The sequence below is a fragment of the Pseudophryne corroboree genome, chromosome 1 (assembly GCF_028390025.1).
Source record: "Pseudophryne corroboree isolate aPseCor3 chromosome 1, aPseCor3.hap2, whole genome shotgun sequence".
In the NCBI taxonomy this organism is placed as follows: domain Eukaryota; kingdom Metazoa; phylum Chordata; class Amphibia; order Anura; family Myobatrachidae; genus Pseudophryne; species Pseudophryne corroboree.
The window spans coordinates 1059154499-1059161540 of record NC_086444.1 but is presented as its reverse complement, the minus strand read 5'-3'; the positions used below and the strand labels follow the sequence as shown (position 1 = coordinate 1059161540).

The window sequence follows — 7042 nt, the reverse complement described above, 5'->3', positions numbered from 1 at the left end:
ACGCAATGTTCAAAGTCCCGTCGCGGCAGTGTATGGCGGCGGCGGGTTGATGTAGCGGCTGCTGGAGAAGGAGCGGCTCGTGGTTCAGGCTGTCCGGAATCGGCTGTCACCCCCAGGCAGTGGGGTATGGAACGGAAGACGCGTTTCACCCGTTCACCGGGCTTGATCAAGCCCGGTGAACGGGTGAAACGCGTCTTCCGTTCCATACCCCACTGCCTGGGGGTGACAGCCGATTCCGGACAGCCTGAACCACGAGCCGCTCCTTCTCCAGCAGCCGCTACATCAACCCGCCGCCGCCATACACTGCCGCGACGGGACTTTGAACATTGCGTCTCTCCTCTCTTCAGCCAAAAAACAGACCACGTCTCTATAAATACATCAGTTAGACCGATCTGCATTGCGGACTTAACGAACTGCTCAAACACTGAGAACCATTGTATCCTGCATCTTCAACATGCTTGGACTTTGATACGGACATTCCGCACTCATACAGTACCCTGCCACATACCAGTGACCGATCGCCCCCCACAATTCCGGGTAATATCTGCTTAATTGCAGCATTTTTTGCACTTTTATTGGTATTCAACTTCAGATGATTATTTTATTTTATAATATTATTCATCAAAGCTGTTTTATGCAAGCACCCGCTTTACAGGCAGTCGGCACTGAGCGGCATTATACCGTTACCATTTAGGATATTGTTAAACCTTTGATGTTCAGTTATTAAACTGACATATTCCTTTGGCTGAGCAACCTATCATCATTTTTTGTATCTTTATATTTTTCTAGCATTTCTGTAGCTCTGTATACAGCGGAACATAATTAATCCCAACATATCCTGTTAGAATTGTTGATATTATTTCCTTATCTTCCCACCTGATACCATTTTGGTACAAAGGGTAATAATCTGATAGCATCAAATTGATGGTGTTGCATGGTTTAAATCAATTTAATTGTCTGCTAATTGTGTACAATTTGCTTTTTATCACATCAAGTACCCATATTATAGGTACTATCAGCATCCTGCAATCAAGCAGCCTATTGACTATTAACCATTCTTAAACCTCTACATATCAGCATTGTTCCCTTCTCTTTTTCTAACTTTTTTACTATTTTTCAGGACTCTCACCACTGATTCAGGGGTAATTATCCCGGTCTAACGGTGGCAGCAGATCCCCTATTTTCCTCTCCAACCTACTCTTGTTTCTTCTCCATTTTTCGTGAACTCTCATCAGTGATTCTCGAGCCCTCGATATCAAATTCTTCTACTATCATACCACACTGGTAACGCCCGAATCCTTCCGATCTTGGAAGCTAAGCAGTGTAGGGCTGGGTCAGTACTCGAGTAGGAGACTCTTGAGGAATACTCAGTTTAGTAGAAATTCCTGGACGGTTTTGCTCAGCGTCTAACACTGACAGCAGATTCATCTTGCTTATTCTATCTTTACCCATCCTATCTGTCTCCTCATCATCACTCATAAGAGAATAAAAACGCCTCATCTTTTCAGGCCTCCAGCTGTAATTTTCGCACCCAGGCAGCTCAGAACTAATATTCAGTATTTACACTGTAATTAAATTTGTTCTGTGTTCCCTTCTTTCCCCAAAAATCCCCCTTCCCCCCCCCTCCCCCCTACCCCCACCTTGATTTTTTTGACAGTATACTCTACTACTATTTTATCAATTGTTGTTAATAAAAGTTATATTTAAAATTTATATTTAATTTCTACCTATTGTTTCTTCTGAGACTTCCAAACATACAAGAGTGCACCCACAAAAGAGTCTTCTTCTCTCCCTTTTTGCATGTCTTACCACTGACTCAGGGTGCACCACCAAACTCAAGATATAATTAGAAAACATTGGTTTTCTCGTTGTATTTAATATTTTGGTCCTAACTATATCTACTAGATATATCACCATTTTCCAGTGCGGTATACCCCCAATACATTAATGCTATTGAAGTGCTGACTGTCCCTTTGATCCGGGTAGGCTAATAATGCAGTGTCTGACACCTGGGCTCTCTCTCTCTCTGCTGCTGTATCACTTGTAATCCACTTTCTACTGAGGCCAGACTGGACAGGACTTAATCACACAGGTAGAGGGCTGCTGCCTACCAGACGCAGCATGGCTGGGCCACCTCACCAGTCACAGTGAATAGGAAGGAAATAGGAAAACTAGCCTTTCATATGACTACATTATTGTATAGATGTTTATTTGTGTCTATCTACCTGTCAGATTATCTATCTATCTATCTATCTATCTATCTATCTACTGTATCTAATGTTTGTCTAATATCTATCTATCTATCTATCTATCTATCTATCTATGATGACTTCTGTGAGGGGTTTGAGCATAATGAAGATAGTAATGCCTGTAGAAAGATAGATTACTTATAACTATAGCCGCCGAGTCACAGTGCCCCCAGCTCTCCGCCCAAATAGGATAGCGGGCACTGGCTCCCACAATGTACCAAGAGACGTCATGTCGACGTCTCCCACACTCCAGTGCCAGTAGCCGGCAATGCAGGAAACCAGCTGCGCTGCAGCGCTTCTCTAGGTAGTGTGGGCAAACTGAGGTGATGCTGCCCACCGATCCCAATGAGGACCCTCTGGCTAGTGTCCCCTCAAATGGACAGATCTAAAGCATAGAAGAAGCAAGATTAAAATGAGCCTGGATGGAGTAGCTGAGGCTCAGCAGCACCAGCTTCCGCCTGACTGGAGACTCAGCCCATAACCAAGCGAAAGAAGAGAAAGGTATCTTGCGCCTAAGTAGCAGCTTTGTACTATACCCTCAAGAGCACCACTTCTTGACAAATACACATATACAAAGATAACAGAGTAGTCCACAAGAGCTACTACATGAACAAAGTCTCTAGTTGATTTCCTCCCAGAATGATAGCTATATCTGGGTATGTAAATCTCCAATATTCAGAAATGTTCTTCCTCCACACTTAGGTTCGCACCTCTAAACTGACCTCCGTTCAGTATAGGATGTACATCAAAAGGTATCTTTTGGATATTCTTCCACACCATTACATGTTACATCAACCGGACACCATCCCGTCCCTCGTAGGAGACACTCACCTCTGGTCAAATCCCTAGGTTTCTTTCCTACCACCCTGGTCTCATCCAGATTTCCCGTGACAACCGTGGTAACGAGTATGGTGGCAGACACGGTAACTCAAGTGGTGTAAAAAATAAGGAATTTTATTCCGCAGTCAAAATTAAAAACAAGCAGATAAAAATAAGAATTTACTTACCGATAATTCTATTTCTCATAGTCCGTAGTGGATGCTGGGGACTCCGTAAGGACCATGGGGAATAGCGGCTCCGCAGGAGACTGGGCACATCTAAAGAAAGCTTTAGGACTATCTGGTGTGCACTGGCTCCTCCCCCCATGACCCTCCTCCAAGCCTCAGTTAGGATACTGTGCCCGGACGAGCGTACACAATAAGGAAGGATTTTGAATCCCGGGTAAGACTCATACCAGCCACACCAATCACACCGTATAACCTGTGATCTGAACCCAGTTAACAGCATGATAACAGAGGAGCCTCTGAAAGATGGCTCACAACAATATTAACCCGATTTTTGTAACAATAACTATGTACAAGTATTGCAGACAATCCGCACTTGGGATGGGCGCCCAGCATCCACTACGGACTATGAGAAATAGAATTATCGGTAAGTAAATTCTTATTTTCTCTGACGTCCTAAGTGGATGCTGGGGACTCCGTAAGGACCATGGGGATTATACCAAAGCTCCCAAACGGGCGGGAGAGTGCGGATGACTCTGCAGCACCAAATGAGAGAACTCCAGGTCCTCCTCAGCCAGGATATCAATTTTGTAGAATTTTACAAACGTATTTGCTCCTGACCAAGTAGCTGCTCGGCAAAGTTGAAAAGCCGAGACCCCTCGGGCAGCCGCCCAAGATGAGCCCACCTTCCTTGTGGAGTGGGCATTTACAGATTTTTGGCTGTGGCAGGCCTGCCACAGAATGTGCAAGCTGAATTGTACTACAAATCCAACGAGCAATAGTCTGCTTAGAAGCAGGAGCACCCAGCTTGTTGGGTGCATACAGGATAAACAGCGAGTCAGATTTCCTGACTCCAGCCGTCCTGGAAACATATATTTTCAGGGCACTGACAACGTCTAGCAACTTGGAGGCCTCCAAGTCCCTAGTAGCCGCAGGCACCACAAATAGGTTGGTTCAGGTGAAACGCTGAAACCACCTTGGGGAGAAACTGAGGACGAGTCCTCAATTCCTCCCTGTCCGAATGGAAAATCAGATAAGGGCTTTTTCAGGATAAAGCCGCCAATTCTGACACGCGCCTGGCCCAGGCCAGGGCCAACAGCATGACCACTTTTCATGTGAGATATTTTAACTCCACAGATTTAAGTGGTTCAAACCAATGTGACTTTTGGAACCCAAAACTACATTGAGATCCCAAAGTGCCACTGGAGGCACAAAAGGAGGCTGTATATGCAGTACCCCTTTTACAAACGTCTGAACTTCAGGGACTGAAGCTAGTTCTTTTTGGAAGAAAATTGACAGGGCCAAAATTTGAACCTTAATGGACCCCAATTTCAGGCCCATAGACACTCCTGTTTGCAGGAAATGTAGGAATCGACCCAGTTGAATTTCCTCCGTCGGGCCTTACTGGCCTCGCACCACGCAACATATTTTCGCCAATTGCGGTGATAATGTTTTTGCGGTTACATCCTTCCTGGCTTTGATCAGGATAGGGATGACTTCATCCGGAATGCCTTTTTTCCTTCAGGATCCGGCGTTCAACCGCCATGCCGTCAAACGCAGCCGCGGTAAGTCTTGGAACAGACAGGGTCCTTGCTGGAGCAGGTCCCTTCTTAGAGGTAGAGGCCACGGATCCTCCGTGAGCATCTCTTGAAGTTCCGGTTACCAAGTCCTTCTTGGCCAATCCGGAACCACGAATATAGTGCTTACTCCTCTCCATCTTATCAATCTCAGTACCTTGGGTATGAGAGGCAGAGGAGGGAACACATACCCTGACTGGTACACCCACGGTGTTACCAGAGCGTCTACAGCTTATTGCCTGAGGGTCCCTGGACCTGGCGCAATACCTGGCGAGTTTTTAATCATGTGGAAGACGTCTGGGTGAAGTCCCCACTCTCCCGGGTGGAGGTCGTGCTGAGGAAGTCTGCTTCCCAGTTGTCCACTCCCGGAATGAATACTGCTGACAGTGCTATCACATGATTTTCCGCCCAGCGAAAAATCCTTGCAGCTTCTGTCATTGCCCTCCTGCTTCTTGTGCCACCCTGTCTGTTTACGTGGGTGACTGCCGTGATGTTGTCCGAATGGATCAACACCGGCTGACCTTGAAGCAGAGGTCTTGCTAAGCTTAGAGCATTGTAAATGTCCCTTAGCTTCAGGATATTTATGTGAAGTGATGTCTCCAGGCTTGACCATAAGCCCTGGATATTCCTTCCCTGTGTGACTGCTCCCCAGCCTCGCAGGCTGGCATCCGTGGTCACCAGGACCCAGTCCTGAATGCCTAATCTGTGGCCCTCTAGAAGATGAGCACTCTGCAACCACCACAGGAGGGACACCCTTGTCCTTGGTGACAGGGTTATCCGCTGATGCATCTGAAGATGCGACCCGGACCATTTGTCCAGCAGGTCCCACTGGAAAGTTCTTGCGTGGAATCTGCCGAATGGGATTGCTTCGTAGGAAGCCACCATTTTACCCAGAACCCTTGTGCATTGATGCACTGAGACTTGGCTCGGTTTTAGGAGGTTCCTGACTAGCTCGGATAACTCCCTGGCTTTCTCCTCCGGGAGAAACACCTTTTTCTGGACTGTGTCCAGGATCATCCCTAGGAACAGAAGACACGTCGTCGGAACCAGGTGCGATTTTGGAATATTGAGAATCCAATCGTGCTGCCGCAACACTACCTGAGATAGTGCTACACCGACCTCCAACTGTTCCCTGGATCTTACCCTTATCAGGGAATTGTCCAAGTAAGGGATAACTAAAATTCACTTCCTTCGAAGGAATATCATCATTTCGGCCATTACCTTGGTAAAGACCCGGGGTGCCGTGGACCATCCATACGGCAGCGTCTGAACTGATAGTGACAGTTCTGTACCATAAACCTGAGGTACCCTTGGTGAGAAGGGTAAATTTTGACATGAAGGTAAGCATCCTTGATGTCCCGAGACATCACGTAGTCCCCTTCTTCCAGGTTCGCAATCACTGCCCTGAGTGACTCAATCTTGAATTTGAACCTCTGTATGTAAGTGTTCAAAGATTTTAGATTTAGAATCGGTCTCACCGAGCCGTCCGGCTTCGGTACCACAACAGTGTGGAATAATACCCCGTTCCCTGTTGCAGGAGGGGTATCTTGATTATCACCTGCTGGGAATACAGCTTGTGAATGGCTTCCAAAACTGTCTCCCTGTCAGAAGGAGACATCGGTAAAGCCGACTTTAGGAAACGGCGAGGGGGAGACGTCTCGAATTCTAATTTGTACCCCTGAGATATCACCTGAAGGATCCGGGGGTCTACTTGCGAGTGAGCCCACTGCGCGCTGAAATTCATTGAGACGGGCCCCCCACCGTGCCTGATTCTGCTTGTAAAGCCCCAGCGTATACTGAGGGCTTGGCAGAGGCGGGAGAGGGTTTCTGTTCCTGGGAACTGGCTGATTTCTGCAGCCTTTTTCCTCTCCCTCTGTCACGGGGCAGAAATGAGGAACCTTTTGCCCGCTTGTCCACGAAAAGACTGCGCCTGATAATACGGCGTCTTCTCATGTTGAGAGGCGACCTGGGGTACAAACGTGGAATTCCCAGCTGTTGCCGTGGCCACCAGGTCTGAAAGACCGACCCCAAATAACTCCTCCCCTTAATAAAGCAATACTTCCAAATGCCGTTTGGAATACGCATCACCTGACCACTGACGTGTCCATAACCCTCTACTGGTAGAAATGGACAACGCGCTTAGACTTGATGCCAGTCGGCAAATATTCCGCTGTGCATCACGCATATATAGAAATGCATCTTTTAAATGCTC

At 47.0% G+C, this 7042-nt stretch overlaps 1 pseudogene; it reads left to right on the top strand.

The window, feature by feature from the left end:
* Positions 1 to 1263: 1263 nt before the first annotated feature.
* Positions 1264 to 1382, top strand: LOC134944528 (5S ribosomal RNA; annotated as a pseudogene).
* The last annotated feature ends 5660 nt before the right edge of the window (positions 1383 to 7042 follow it).